Below are 16718 nucleotides of genomic sequence, written 5' to 3' on the forward strand. Positions count from 1 at the left end.
TGCAACTGACAAAGCAATGACATTGTCTAATACATGACATTGTATATCAAATTATTTAAATCGAAATAGGTACGTTACTACTCTTTCCATCCAAGTACCTGATTTACCATTACAAGCCCATTACAAATATTCATTAACAATGAACATTCACACATTTTCTACGTGACTGGGGGTCTTTTCTTATAAATGTGACAACAAAAATGGATCTTTAGGTAGCAGGGTACACTTAGATTCGAAAATTTTGGGCACGGCCAGGCTTACATGTAGCGAGTCGCAATATTGCACTTCCCTAAAGAGCAGAATCAGGGTGGCCATTTTATAAAGTGCGTGCATGTTTTGTGCTTTTAATTAATGGCAAGATCAGGACTCTCATACAAGAATACAGAAAGTTATCAAAACGAACGTTTTGCACAATCCATTAAAAATAGAATGCCGAAATCATCAACTTTGCTCTTTTTGAACAGCCTGCAATGATCCCGCTGCAGGAGCAATACCCAATTTTATTGCATTTCTCAATTTAATAGTCCCTACTGAACTTCAGGATATAAACGGAATGGGGACCCATCACGCTCGGTTTTCCACAAAATAGCGAAAACGTTCCTGAGTATCAATCAACAAGCACGGAACCCTTCCATGATTTGAATTTCCCGCGCTAAGGTGACTCACCGATTCATACAAAGTTAGCAGCAGTTAGTTTTACATCTTACAGCAGAATTTTACATGTATCGGCTGTTTAAATTTTCTAAAGAATTAACAATCATTATCTCTCACCTTAATTTACAGACATCCAAAATCACAAAGTTTTAATTATAACAAATATTGACGGGGGCCAAAATTCGTACCCTGCTACCTTAGATTAAATTTTCCCTTTTGCACAATATATGTTACGCGCATATAGCCATTCTGCGCGTTTGGTAAATCGCGCAGCGCAAATAACCAATTTGTTATTAGCGCAACGATTTGTAAATCGGGCAACCTTATTTACATTTGTTATATGCACAGGGTAACTGTCTTGTACGTTTGGTAAATGAGTCTTCGCTTATAACATATGGATGATATCTCCCGATAAAATTGAATTTCGTAAGAGGACTAAACTTGCAGTTTAATGATAAAACTGACGGAGATCAGGCATTCGTGAAGATGTTTGAATTGACTTGGTCGTTGTGTTTAAATTGTAACAATTTTCTTTTTTCAAAGTAGATCAATATATTTATGCGGTAGCCTGCACGGGATGTCGGTCCAGCGGTGATAGCAAATCCTGAAATGACACCGATATTTCAAATAATATCACTTCTTACAGATCGTATCGATATTTTTGAAATGTTTATAGTTCAAAATAAATGCATTTATGTTCTCTTGTAGAAATAAATGGTGTTATTTTTTGGTGATATATATTCACTTGTTGTCATGTTGAAAGAGATTACTTGTCGGCAATTATTCATCATTATTTGCATTCCGTTATACGGTTTGTTTCGTTTATCTATTATCTACACACTTGGCGGCAAAAAATACGAGAAGTCCGTGCATGTATTTGCCACGCCCTTGAACCAGTTTGCTAGCTGAAATCGTCCGAACAACATCGATAGAAAACTTGCTGTATAAAAGTTACCTTGTAGTATGAATTTAAGCTGTTACGTTAGTTGGATGGAATTCTAGAGAAAGAATGGTTACTGGGACACGAAAGGAAGATAAGTTTTATACATTTTTGTTATTGTCGTGCATAACAAAGCTTGATTTAGAACAATATTCAGCTTATAATAAACATTCATTCAAAATCTCCAGCTCTGTGCACATATATATTTGTTAATAGTTGGACAATTATCATGTCACAAAAGCTTAATTTAAGGTAATTTGAGATAACTGAAAGTACTGACAATGATGATAATATTGATAAATTCGGTATCAAAATGTTCAGTTTTGTCAGTGTGATGTGGGGTGGTGACAGGTATTGTAGATGATTATGACGATATGTAATGATATGTATCTAGTATGATAATGTTATTATGATGTTGATGATGCTGATGATGATGACGGTATGGTGGATATTATGATATTATGACGATATGTCAATAATGTTGTTCATAATGATGATGTTTATGCTATTATGATAATATGGTGATATTCAGTTTGTGTCTATATGATCATAACGATATAATGATGATGATGGTAAGATGATGATTTGGTGACAATATGGCGTTGATAGCGATTAAATTACGATCATAAATATGACAATAGTTATGATTAACGATGATGATAATGATATAACATGATGATGATATGACGATACAATAATGCTGAGAGGAGAATGATTACCATGATGGTACGTTATAAGAATAACATGATATGATATTACACGATAATATGTTTTGATTACGATGATGATATGGTAAAACGAATCTGTTATGATCTTTGTGATGGCATGATAATGATGGCAATAATGATTGTGATATTAAGAAATGATAATGATATGAAATAATGTTGGTACATTATAGTACTTTAAGGACGATGGTGATGTCGTGGATGGTAAAGATGACAATGGTGATAATATTCTGACGATGATAAGACAACAATGGCGATGATGATGACGTTGATGATGTTGACTATTACTTATCTCAATAATTATGAAAATGTTCCATATTACTAATTCGTTTTAATATATTGTAATAATTAAGTATTTCAGTTTGCTAGCAATACTCCAACATTAGGGGGAAACATCAGGTAAAATGAATCAAAGGTAAAAGGTAAACTTCAGGTAAAAGGTAAAATTACGTTTGACTTAGTTTTGAAGCTGTTTGAAACTGTTTTCATTGGTAAATATTTCAGAAACTTAATTTAATAGGAATGATATTAATATATTTATGAAAATATTAGATATAATACATTTTAAATATGCCATTGCAGTCGACAGAATATTAGTTATAAGGTACGGATCACTTGTCGCTCTCTGTTTGGTGTTCGAACCAAGTTCAGGGTTACATGCAGCATTTAAGAAGCAATCCAACTGCCTTATAAAAAGGAAAATCAAATTGATTGTTCTACTGCAGCAAACGCTTTTGTCTTTATCATAAGCCGCTTCTAGCGTCCGTTAAAAGATATCAGCTGTGGCCAGTATGCAGTTATGATATTGCAGGCATTCGGATATGAGCTTGAGAAGATTATGATGTCTAGTTCATACTATTTCTGTCAGTAATAGTATTAGCAAGCCAGGTATTGGCATATGTTTTGATTCATATTAGGTCACATGTTTAACCGCTGGCATACTTTTAAGATTCATATATAATTTGTTACTAATTATAAATCATTAAGGGGACGCATATTGCTACATTCACAGTTCATATAGCAATGCGGAAGGGGTGCATATTCAAGAAATTGATGGTGGGAAAATAAAAAACATATTCCTAAACTGATATGATACTGATGGACACCTGTAATATTCAGTATTTTGTGGATAAGGATGTGGTACTATGAATGTAATAGGAAAACAGAGGTCTTTGTGAAAGTACATTCAACACAAAATATTAAGCTTTTGTATAAGGAAAAAACAGGTTTTTTTACAATGACAGTGTTCCAAATAATGTTGAAGGGATGAGATTTTCTTTGTAACACACCAGGTTTGCTTAAACATGTAAAAATTTAACGCCACGTCTGTTCATCTCGGGATGGACGCCATATTTGTCATTGATAAAAAATGTAAACAAAAAAATCAGAGTGGGATTAGCATTGCAAGGGCATAACATGACATTCTACACAATGAATACCTTAGAACAGATATCTAAGATGCTACACAGGTCAGGCGGGTTAAATGCATAATGTCGATCACTTGAAATTCATCTTGAAAAGGTGGTTAATTTTAGTTTGTTTACATGGTTTTTAATTTTCCCACGACTTCTCGGCGATTCACTGCAAATGTATTACTGCGCCGGACGAAAGGTAACTCTAATAAACAACGGGAGACAACTTAGGTGTCAGCACGTGTACGATTTTTAAAAAAACATGTCGATGATTATAATTTTTTATCAAATAATGAATCCTATTCAGATATTCGTCTTTAATATTAGAAAATTATTAATTTCTGTGGACATTTGTCAAATAATATTACTTACAGTGGACTACTTTGCGCATCAAACTGGTTTCCGCTTCAGTTGTGAGGCACTTCCGTTATACTTTTTGACAACAATAACAAAACACAAAATGAATCAATAAAGTCACTTATAAACCGACTGCTACTTAAATCAGTGTAAGTAAAGTTGTTGTTACAACATTATACATGTTCGTTACGTTATGAGATAAAGTTTATCTTGAACTGCATAATCCATTAATTTTACGTTTAGATGATATTGCATTTACAACTTATTTGACCCCGATTTTTTACGTGAATGACAGCATTCTCGTGCAACTCGTGCAAACAGAATTATGAACAGTATGGTGGAGAATTCAAGGACAAATTATAAATGACATTAAAGTGAGGATAACTGTATATTCGTCCAGTTTTGATCATTGACATTCCTGCTGTTTATTAGTAACTTTTGTGAACAAGATTAGAATGTTGCTTTTGCACATATACACATTGATTGGACCTCTCAACCAAATTTCATACCTTATTTTTGGGATTTTTAAGACAATACAATTCAAAAGTTTGTTGAATGTGTTTTGATATTTAAGTGCATTGTAGTTCATGAATACCAAGTTAAAAATTAATAATGGCAACATTTCTAGGCCTTTATTGTAAGCCACTAGACTTCTGTAACGATAAATGTTTAATGTATTAAGGGGAATATACTCTTTTACTTTTGTAATGTGGCATTCCTTGACCACCGTATCTTTTCTTATGCACTACTTTGTAAACAAACTAAATAATGTGTTTTAGCTCACATATGCGAAATGAAAAGCAAGACAGTGAACTTATTTCACTTTCTTTCTTTAAATTAGAATCTGTAGGACATTGATAAATGTTTGGACAAAGTGAAGCACTATTATTTTCGCACCAAAAAGTCTTAATTGTTGACTTTGAATGTACACAAGAAGTCTTATGTAATTCAACAATAACTTTCTTGTTTCAGTTTTTCTCATTTTTATTTTAGTGAGCAATCCTTTGTGTACTTATAACAGTTGAAACAGTATTCATTTCATTTACCAAAACCTTGTACTTTTTTGCAGGTAAATTTTATAATACCCCACCCACTTTTTTCTAATTTCAAAGTATGCGTCCCCTTAAGATGTAACAATTTATAAATTTTCTTCATTTGTCAAGGCCTTTGTTTTAAATTTCAGTACAAGAGAACATGTCGTCTAGTTTCAGCTACAAATATAAAGGTAACGGTTATGTTAAAACAGAATACAGATTGAACGTCATTATAAATGGTAAAAAAAGTATCTTGTTTACGTCTTAAATTAGCGAAGGTGAGTTATCTCTTTTATTTACCCTAATGTAATGCAGTGTTCTGTGTTTTGATTGGACGAATTTTATTTCATAAAATATTAAGTGGCCCTCAATACACATGTGTCCGTATGTGCATTTCGGTATGGCATATAGCAATTTATGAAAAGAGGTGAACATTGAGCAATTCGCCTCACTTTCTCATCGGCTGTGAATGGAGAAGTCTCTGCCATTTGCCAGTTTCTTCATGGTCAGTCTATAAAATAGGCTTCTGCCACTTTGCGTTGCCTGTAAGTTGCTATGCCATTTAGCTAGTGATTGTTCTTGTGTTCATATTCATTTCTTAAAATTTAAACATGCTATATAAGCCCGCCCGCTTAGCTCAGTAGGTAAGAGCGTTGGTCTACGGGTCGCGAGTTCGATCCTCGGGCGAGGCGTATGTTCTCCGTGACTATTTGATAAACGACATTATGTCTGAAATCATTAGTCCTCCACCTCTGATAATTCATGTGGGGAAGTTGGCAGTTACTTGCGGAGAACAGGTTTGTACTGGTACAGAATCCAGGAACACTGATTAGGTTAACTGCCCGCCGTTACATGACTGAAATACTGTTGCAAAACGGCGTTAAACACAAAACAAACAAACTAAACATGCTATATGCCATGATATCAATGAAATAAAGTCGCGGCCATTTCCCATCTACTTTGTGTTTGTTGTTTGTGCATGCTAATAGGAATAGTTAAGAATATTTGTACTGACGTCGTAAAACGACATAGATATAGCGAACCTCATGAAGTATCTGTATGTTCTACCTTGATCTCAACCGATCTTAAGCTGGCCCTTTTATCGTGAATTAGACAGCCACCTGCCTTTGGCAACTCATGGGTTCATTCCTTTGTGGGTTGCTTAACACAGGTCTGGCTGTATACTTGGTAACAGAGAGGTCGTGATGTTGCACTTGGGCGGATCCGCATACGTGTAGGTTCAAAGAACATCTCAAGCGACAAAAATCAGACAAGAAAAATTATTCACAAATAAGTTATGTGTAAGCGTTAAAGTTCTGACCAGGTTAAGGTTACCTGAAAGTATTTGGCATACGCTGAATACTACGTATACTTGTAAAATTTTAATTCACATTTTGTATGCACCTGTGCATGATATCGCTATCTCTCTGTTGCTGGTCTTGCTGCCTTCTATTCATAATGGGTTCTACCTGCGCCAATAAAATAAATAGAATGAAGAGTAATTTTCGCAAACAAGTGAACGAAATTTTATTGCTGTGCAAGATGTGTGTCTTGCGCTAATAGAAAATCTTGAAATTTCACCGATAACTTGAATGTTTTCCATAAACAATGTTAACTTTAACTTTGTTTTACGATTGCAGACTTAAAATGTAATTATCTTGCTAAATCTCATGGTTTTGAAATCATGTGTCATATTTGTTTCAACATCTGTAAATTCCTAGCAGTCGGTTACCAGGTTTCAATATCTCCAGTCTGATACAACATGCAATAAAACTCAAACATACATTACAGATAGATACGTTATATTTATTGATCGAGCCTTTGGTTTACTTTTTTCACGTGCTTTAATGATGTTGTGTGATTATGACAGTAGCGTGTTTTACTACAGGATACAACAAGATATTTTTCTATATTTTTGTCTAGGTTATAAAACCACGGTGCATATACATATCGGCGAACTCTTTGCGAAATCTACTATATCGGCGGTTTCTTTGCGTCGGCACCGGCTATTCTGTGCTATAAACAATGTCCAGGTCGGTACAGGAGGCAAAAGTTCGAGCTGCCATCCAATATAGTAGGTATACTGCTCAAAAATAAGTAGAGCATGGAACATTAGAATGTCTTTACTTTGTATTATACTGTTTATTTTTTTATTATCAGCGATTTTGCTCGCAAACCCGATGAAATTAGTTGATGGTGTACTGCGATGGGACACTATCCCGACCTTTTCCAGTCTTTAACGAGTTCTTGTTTTGTTATCACAACTATTTGCATTCACTTTTCAATATTCTTCAACAAATACTGACAAATAGGCCGAAATGTAAATAGAATTGTTCAAAACCTATTACTTTCGAATTTGCCGGGGGAACCAGCGGTCTCTCTGCACACCAGTTTTTGATGCACATGGAGGCTCTGTATGATATCAAAGCACAAAGTCGTTAAAGGCTGTGGAAAAGGTCGGGCTCGTGTTCCATGTCAGTACACCATCAACTAATTTCATCGAGTTTGCGAGCAAAATCGCTGATAATTAATAAATAAACAGTACAATACACAGTAAAAACATTCTAATGTTCCGTGCTCTACTTATTTTTGAGCAGCATACCCATTATATTTGATGGCAGCTCGAACTTTCGCCTCCTGTACCGACCTGGACATTGTTTATAGCACAGAATAGCCGGTGCCGACGCAAAGAGTCCGCCGATATGGATATGCAACGTGAAAACTATAACAGAAGATAAATTTCTAATATCTGTTATATCTTTTAATCAGAAGTAGGGCCGTGTTCGGGGTAATATTTGGAAAATACATAACATTCTTTGAGTAATAAAGTTATTTTATCACATGTTTGACATCGCGGGAGTGTAATAAAGCCATTACTTAAAAATGATAATACACTAGACTAAGTGTAATAAAGCTTTTAACATCGACGTCGTTTATGGTGTAGGAGACGTTGGTCCAATTGACTTGTTTATATTATAAAAGAAAATAGAATGATGTTTCGACAGGAAAAGTTAAAATCTGATAAAAAGAATATTACATTTGTGACTCGTTAAATAAACTCAATATGAAAAGATACTCGTGTAATACCTCTATATATACAAATAAAAGAATAAACCAGATCTAATTTCTAAAATTTCCATAAACCATTGCGGACTCAAGAGCCTAAATGCATTGGCCTTGCCATAAACATCAACAACAAATAATAAACAATTAAACGTCACAAATCTAAACGAACTAATGGTTTATAGGAGAAGCTATGAATTGTGAAATGTGCGTCATTTCTTTATCAGATGTGGTCATTAAGCATGGTGAAAAGTATAAGTAGCAAAACCTTGCTGACGACTTGTAGATTACATTAAACAACTTCATTTTTAATAAAGTACCTCCACATTTATTGGCAAATCACAAAAGTCCATGCACTTGAATTAATTGGAGCTAAGTTAAGGTTTATACAAAATTAGAAAAAGGTACGATACTGCCACTTGAAACATTAAAATTGAAAGTATGTGTCCGTTTTTAAAGCTAAAACTACTTTCAAACACATACATTGTATATTGAATATTATTATAGTGTTAACAAGTGTATTGGTTTTCATTGTTCATGGTTTTAATGTCTCGTATCTTTCTAAATTACTATTATTTTTTGGATCGATACGTTACCATGTAATGACCTTTGATTACGAATAGTAATATGAAGACATCTTAACACTTTTGTTCAGGCTAAATTATGTCAGCATCAAGACATTAAATGTCTGTTGTATCATAGTGTCTTACAGCTTTTATTTGTACACATTTAAACAACACAGACATCACTGGTCAATTTGAAAACAAAACCTTAAACACTACTGGTTTTTTTTTTTTTGCTCGTTTATCAATAAATCAGTTTTAATATATATCAGAGATATACAAAAGGTAATAGGTAAGGGCACAGAACACCTAAAACACAGCCTCAGAGCCACACATTTGCAAAGTAGGCCCACAACAAAAAGGAGCTGTAAAGGAAAAATATTACAGACGGGTTGCTGCAAACATCTAAAAAGTACATATTAATTTATGTGAAATATAGATAGAGGGGGAGGAAGTGGTAAAATGGTAGGAGTTGGGGGGATGGGGAGGAATTTGAAGGGGAAAAGAGGAACAAGGATGAATATACAAAGGGAATGCTACGTTCCTTAATAACAGTCACACTACAGCGTAAACCACAAAAGCGCAGACACTCATGTACCAAAATCAAACACACAACCACACACAACTAAATAACATAGAAAAAATTAAGGCACCGTCTTAGACACACAATCACACCCATACAAGCAGGAAAAAAAAACATTTGTGTAACAGTAACGCCTTAGGATTCCGTCAGCCTGAATAACGTAGATGATCGTTGAGGCGCATAGCCGCCAAGTGTAGGTATGTACCGAAGAGGGTATACTGGACAGTTTTAAATATAAGTACGTATGTGACTGGTGGCCTACTGGTACTGATGATAAACCCGGATAGATGATAAAGTCGACCACCTTGGAATTATTCGATTGCAATCGGTTATTTATATAATTAAACACACCATCTAATAGCAACCACTTACAACACCAATTGGTGTAAACAAAAACAAAATAGTCTGTATAAACAAATGACTTACATTTATCTGTATAATAAAATATTTATCCAAAATTACTGGGGAAAAGGGTGTTTTTTACGCATGGTTCACTGTCAACAAATAACGGTCTGACATTGGTTCACTTATCATTATTTGATCCAGAATGACTGTTGCAGCATTTTTGGGAAAACTTCAATATAATACTATGAGGAAAATTGTGTAAATGACAAAGTGATCGAATTTATCAACGTTCGTACAGTCCCCATTTTACATACCCCTTTCAGGCCCTTACTTCGTGTGAGTTTGCTTACTAAATATAAATTTGAATTACGTAAAGTTTTCAGCAAATGTTAAACATTATTTTGATACCAACCATTGCAGAAATAAAAAAAGTTACAGGTAAAAAAAACTTCATTTTCTGTCTGGGTTTATCATCAGTACCAGTATGGGTGCATTTTGGGACTAGATTCTGTGCACTTAAATATCACTATTATCTTTAACTCATGAACACTATTTTCCGTTGTCTGTCTAGTCTTGACACATTTGAAGAAATTATTAGATCTATGTTCATTTAAACAAAACATTTTAAAACATTTTCCTTTGTTAATTTTTATAACAAGAGCAAAACCATCAAGCTTACTGTCAAAACTGAAAGCCAAACTGAAAATATCAGAAAGAACAATTTGTGCAGAAAAAAGAAAGAATCCGTATGACTAGGTTTTCCCGTCAGATAGGCAGTGCCTAATTTCATATTAATACCTATTTATATATGCGCGTTCCGTGGCAAAGCGTAAACGTATTACGGCCCTTAAACGGATAATTCAAACGGAAATGACGGCAACATGAAAAAAAACGTAGACTTTATCGCACATCTCAGGGAAATTTAATGACGTTGTGTGATAATATATTCATTTACTTGATTTTTACGCGTTTTATGCCGCATCTTCTTTTCGTGTTATAACAACTTCAGAATCCTTCGGGAATCGGTGGTACCCTCGCCCTAACGGCCTCGGGATTCTGCAGATGTTAAAAAAAAAAAGAGAAAAAAAACCCTGCGTTATCCCTACGATTTCGGCGCGTCGCGCCTCGATTTGTCCATTCTTTTACATAATCGACAGTTTTCGGCTTTTCTCCTTTAAATAAAGAGAAATTCAAGGCGTTATCAATAGTATGGAGAAACTTTTTTTTTTTTCGAAATAAATACTACTATGAGGTCATTTATTTTCTTGGAACGAGTTATTTCCACAATCATTATTTTACTGTTGTGACAAATGAACATAGTACTTTATAAAAACGAAGCTAGTCATCTTTATATTGTCTTTTATTGTTAAAGGCACTCGCTACAGTTTTTCCGGACGGGTCGATATTTACCCCAACACTAGCCAATTTATCGATGTAGCTCACTGCAGACTTGGTGCGGTCTTCTGTGCATGCCCGGAAGTGATTATCTGATGTCGCGTACGGCAAAAATCCGCAAATTATTGTATGTTCGCATGCATTTAATGTACAAAATGTATAATATTCTGACTAAAGGTTAGGGTAAGTATCACCATGGTTACAAAATATATACATTTAAAGTACTTTTAGTTCATATTGCTTCAATCCGACATATACTGGAGTCTGTTATTTATACCAGCGCTCAAACTCTACATTGAGTCACAGCTGTTTCTTATCCCGTACCGTACATTCGTAAACTATAGGTTTCGTTGAAAAAAGGGCGGAAACTTTCATCGTTCTATGCCATCAAAATGCTTCAGAAACACCTTAAAATCCGCTTATTAAGAAATCTGCCGTTTGATAATTTTATATATATATTTCTTAGTCATTTGCTCAAACAATGAAAGAGTATTTCGTACCAACCTGCGTTGTATAAATGCCCGCCACACACCACCTCATTGTAATTTGATTTAAGCGAAATCTAATATGGTGACCTATCAATTTTCTTTTTGTTTTAGATTAGGTAGACATAACCAAAGGTATGTGCAGAGTTTGATTAAATTCTATTATGTGAAACTCGATAAAATAGCAGAAGTACCAACTTAAAACTGACAAAAATAGGCAAAACTAGCCCTTGGGTCTGCTAAACAAGTATTCCTTTCTTTACAAAATCATGTTCTTTTGATTTCTCTGAGCATGTTTCAAATAGATATATTGTTTTCCGTTATAAAAATGCTTAGATAATCAAATTTATGCTGATTATTGTACTTTACTGAAAGATATTTTAGGATTACAGAAATTTTGAAAAATGTTTAAAATAGCACCATATCTAGGGGCAAATTAAATTGAAACAAAGCTGGTGACCTAGTATTTTTATTTTATTTTTCAATACATCATAACATGATCTTTTTATAAAACATTTCATCAGAATCTATTATTGAGAAAAAAAATACGAAACTGTAGCGAGCGTCCTTAATATGCAAAACGTGTTAATTGCGTTGACCTAATAATCAGTGTTTGGGCTGGTCTTTATTTAATGCAAATTAAAAGTTACTTAAAAGCAGTAAATGCTAACTGAATTTGTTATGAATACGTACAATATTGTTCATAATATAGTCTTCGCTGAAATATATCTCTGAGTATTTGCAAATTTACTTCCAACACAAAAAAATATTTAACGAATCTCGCGATCGAACCTATTGATGCTTGGTGTTAATACTAAAGCACATTTCAGTTCGAATGTTATTAAGATATAATGGGAGTTTAATTACTCGCTGATACAGACACATTGTTCTCAATGTCCTTGTACTATCCGACCAGGTATACCTGACAGTGACGTCATATTGTGTTCACTTTCCAATGTTTACCTTACTAAAAGTATATTGTGCTGAATTATCATTATGTTTCTACACATGTAGCCTGTATGGTTACGTAGCCCAGAGGATAACGGCGCTGTCGTAGTAACCGAAAGATACCGAGTTCGAATCCGGTCGGCTGAACTTTTTTCCCGCATGGTATTTTCTTATTCAACTGTATAGTTATCTTGATTTTCTAGTGCTTCACGAATTATGCGTACAGAATTCGTAATTTTACTCGTAATTTAATATAAAATGGCTAAAATAGCTATGACCACGTTTTTAACTGTAACGAGTCTTTGGAGAACAATGGACTGTCGGTGAGAAAGGCATATGTTGTATTAACATTTGGTATACTTCATAATAAAATAAATGATTGATAATTAAAAAAAAAAACTAACAAGAAAAATATAAAAAAACAACATGTTTTCAAATCAAGGAAGGCAAATGTAACTTATTTTTATTATATGAGCCGCATTGTGAGAAAACCAACATAGTGGCTTTAAATTTGCGACCAGCATGGATTCAGACCAGCCTGTGCATCCGCGCAGTCTGGTCAGGATCCATGCTGTTCGGTAGTAGTTTCTCTAATTGCAATAGGCTTTGAAAGCGAACAGCATGGATCCTGACCAGACTGCGCGAATGCGCAGGCTGGTCTGTATCCATGCTGGTCGCTTTCAAAGCCACTATGTTGGATTTCTCATGGTGCGGCTCATATGTTTTTGCTACACAAAAATACATAAAATATACACACACCTCGCCTTCCACAGGTTTCGAACTTACATCGCCTGCGTGACAAGTAACCAACACATCCACTGGGCCAAACCTTACTTAGAGTTTATCATATGATAAGGACATATTTCTATCTATTATAAGTATACATCCGTTTGGGAATATACCGTGGTTATTTATAGTTTGTTGACAAAATGACTTGTCAAATATTGTCGGCGGATTAGTACTATATTTTCCTATATTGTTTATAACTTTCATTTCGTTTTTCTCTTTCTGTTTTTGATGTAGAAATGAATGTTTTATCAATGCAAATGGATGTACAAATGAATAAACGATAGTTATGTTTCAGTCCTTTTTATCAGTCTGTGTTAAATTAAATAATTATTTAAGGAGATATTAAAAAAAAAAGTAGTCGCAACTTGACCGCGATGGTTGACCTTCGGCTGATTATTCATATCGATAATTTCATTGCAGAAATAAAGGGTGATTAGGGTAGCCATGTATATTTATATGGAATTAGTTTGTTTGCGGGGCATTATCAAAGTATGTATACTTACATTTGATCAGTTAAAACTTTCCAATAAACTAATTTATAATTTCACAATTTCTCATGCAGCTCGTGTTTTACGTACACTCCTATTCAATAATAGGTTGTGCCTCATTATGTATTATAATACAAAGGTCAACCATCGGGGTCAAGTTGCGTCTACTATACTTGAGATTTTATCTATGTTATAATGAAATATTTTATCATATCAAGTAAATACAAACGAAATATGAATATGCATATAGATTAAAAAAAAGATTGTGTTCAGCTTGAAGGATATATGAAGCCGAATGAATAAGCCCGTCACTTGTTCCATATCTCTTTGGTTCGAGTCCCGAAGTCTACTAGATGTCTTCCTAAGTTTGGTGTTTCCACGTAGGTTGCGAAAAATAAATAATTCTGTAACAGGTCTGTGATATTATTACATTTCTCGCACTTAAAAAGGACGTGTATGTGTTCAATATATACACTGGCCGATAACTGAAGAAAAGGAACGCTAAAATGATCATAATATTTACGTATAAACAGAAGAGCAAAAAGCGATTGAACAAAATATGTTAATGAACACGTACATATAAACAATTCAGATTTTACAGCTGTGCAAAGTCTATAATTGATTGCATCCTATTGAATACAGACATGTATTATTTTATAGCATATGTAAAAAATATTTAACTTTTTCAGTGTTGCTTACTTGCATTTTTACTCGTACATATATATAGACAGAAGACAAAAAAATAATATTGGAATTATTACCAGTATTATTCAAACCTAGTATAGTTTTATACATTCAACAATTACAATCATACTATACATCTTATAACTAATGCTGGAAAGAATCTTTCTACCTTAACAAAATCAAAACATACTATCTTTAAGTATTATAATTATGCGAATAATAATATTTTACATATCATACGAGTTACGGTTATACTTCTATGTAGACTAACGCTGAAATGCACTTAATAATATTAAAAGTAAATAATGATTTATCTACCATTATAACTGGCCTCGCTGATATATCCAAATAATGAAAAAGTGCAGAAGTTGTATTTTCACAGCAAAATGGTAATTTGTTGTACGTTGCAAGGTTTATTCATTTAAATAGGACCTCGCTGTTAAGGAACAAGGACAAAAAAGTCATTCAATCTACTTGATGTTGATGTTGATTTTGGTATCTACATTTCCTTAAGCGTTTGAGTTTTGTCCTTATTTGATATCCCTGTTGCAAGCACGACTTTCATAGGTTTGTTCCTTTACAAATGTACCAGGAAAATTGCAAATATTAAAGAATATTATCCCGCCTTCCTTGTTCAGTTTTCCTCATTTAAACCACCGACGTAACAATTTAGTTGTATTTTTTATGTCCAACGAGTAAATAATTTGCTATATCGAATCTCTTACACATAATACAAGACACTTGTTTATTCAGTAAAATTACAAGTTAAAAATCTCAACCGGTTTCACTATTTATATGGATCTTCAGGAGAATGCAAAATTGAAACATAGTTACATGGAGAATTATACAGCACATTTGTATGTAGCACTTAAAATGGAATTCATGAGTAAAATCACTCAAGACTTCAAATATTTTCATCCTAAGACTGTATAAGCTTACACTGTTGTATGATATAAGCTTCCTTAATAAGATGGCTGGCTGATTGGGACTGATCTTCCACAGAGGCATTTCCTTCAATCTTTTTTCCCGCTATATTATCCGTATTGTTCAACAACAATACATTTTGGATATATATATAATGTCAGAATAATTTGTATATCTGATATATTGATAACGTAACACATAAGCACAGATAGTGATTGACTCCCTTTTTTATGTTGTCGTTGCTATAATTATTGTTGAGCTGCTGTAATTAATAGAATTTGGGTCGTTTGTGGCTGATTTGGGTTCATTATGTGAATGACTGGGTCCCAGCTTCGCACATTATGCCATATACAAAAATTAAAGGGAACCAGATATTTGATAGAGCAGGTACTCGTTGTAAGACACAATGTATAAATTTGGACCAATCAGAAACAAGTTCTAAAAATAGCACGTCTGCTGGGGTATAAATAGGTAGATGAATGATAGAGAGCTCATTCGGTATCCAGCGGTAGAAGAAGACACATCGAGGATTCAACTAATAATTTATCCCAGTACCTTGATAAGGAAGTTATTGCAACTACACTGTCAGGGCGGATAAATTATTAAAAGGAAAAAATAGAAGTTCGTAGACTAAAGAAGAGTAGCAGAATTTCGATAAGGTTTCGAGCTATAGGGCAAGCGCATAGGAGTTTTACCTTAAAGGTAATTGAATGCTATAGACGATAGCATATATAGGCTGAGCATCGGGAAGCTGAGACAGAGACCCAGAGTTTGGTAATCTACTGAGAGAGTAGGAGGGTTCCAGCTTATAGACGGCTCAGCATTATTGGCGAAGTACAGCCAAGGCATCGGGGATAATACCTATATGGTAGTTGAATGCTATATATGATAGCATATAGGCGCTGAGCATCCAGGAATCAGGGCATTCATATAGAGTTGAGAGGACAGAGGCCGAGCATCTATGCGATAGGACTCGTATGTTGTTGATTCAAAGACATTGTCTGACGGGAACTTCAACAAAAAGACCAGTCAAGTATAGAGTCTCCAGCCTATAGGAGTTTGAGCTAATTGAAAATTGTTAGTTTGAAACATTTAGTGATTTGCCTGATCCCTGAAATTGTCTAGCTCATAATTAAAATCATTTACGAATCATTGGTATACGAATCATTTAGGCAAGGTAGCCAGAGGAAAATTCTATATCTGAGATATTTGGTCTCACCAGCTTTACGTTTTAACAAAGGACATTCTACATCGTTTGTCAGCTAGTCTAAGACATAGTCACCTTAGCGATTGGACCCAAACCATTGTTCAAGATACTAAAGGCGTAGG

At 34.2% G+C, this 16718-nt stretch overlaps 1 long non-coding RNA gene across 1 annotated transcript in view; it reads right to left on the minus strand.

Moving 5' to 3' along the window:
- The window catches only part of LOC123565921 (uncharacterized), a 30495-nt gene extending 15318 nt beyond the window's left edge, over positions 1 to 15177 (minus strand). The window contains exon 1 of the long non-coding RNA XR_008370785.1: positions 14784 to 15177. This is a non-coding gene — a long non-coding RNA (uncharacterized LOC123565921). The remainder of the gene's footprint in view (positions 1 to 14783) is intronic.
- Between the last annotated feature and the right edge of the window lie 1541 nt (positions 15178 to 16718).

Source organism: Mercenaria mercenaria, chromosome 1 (genome assembly GCF_021730395.1).
Source record: "Mercenaria mercenaria strain notata chromosome 1, MADL_Memer_1, whole genome shotgun sequence".
NCBI classification, from domain to species: domain Eukaryota; kingdom Metazoa; phylum Mollusca; class Bivalvia; order Venerida; family Veneridae; genus Mercenaria; species Mercenaria mercenaria.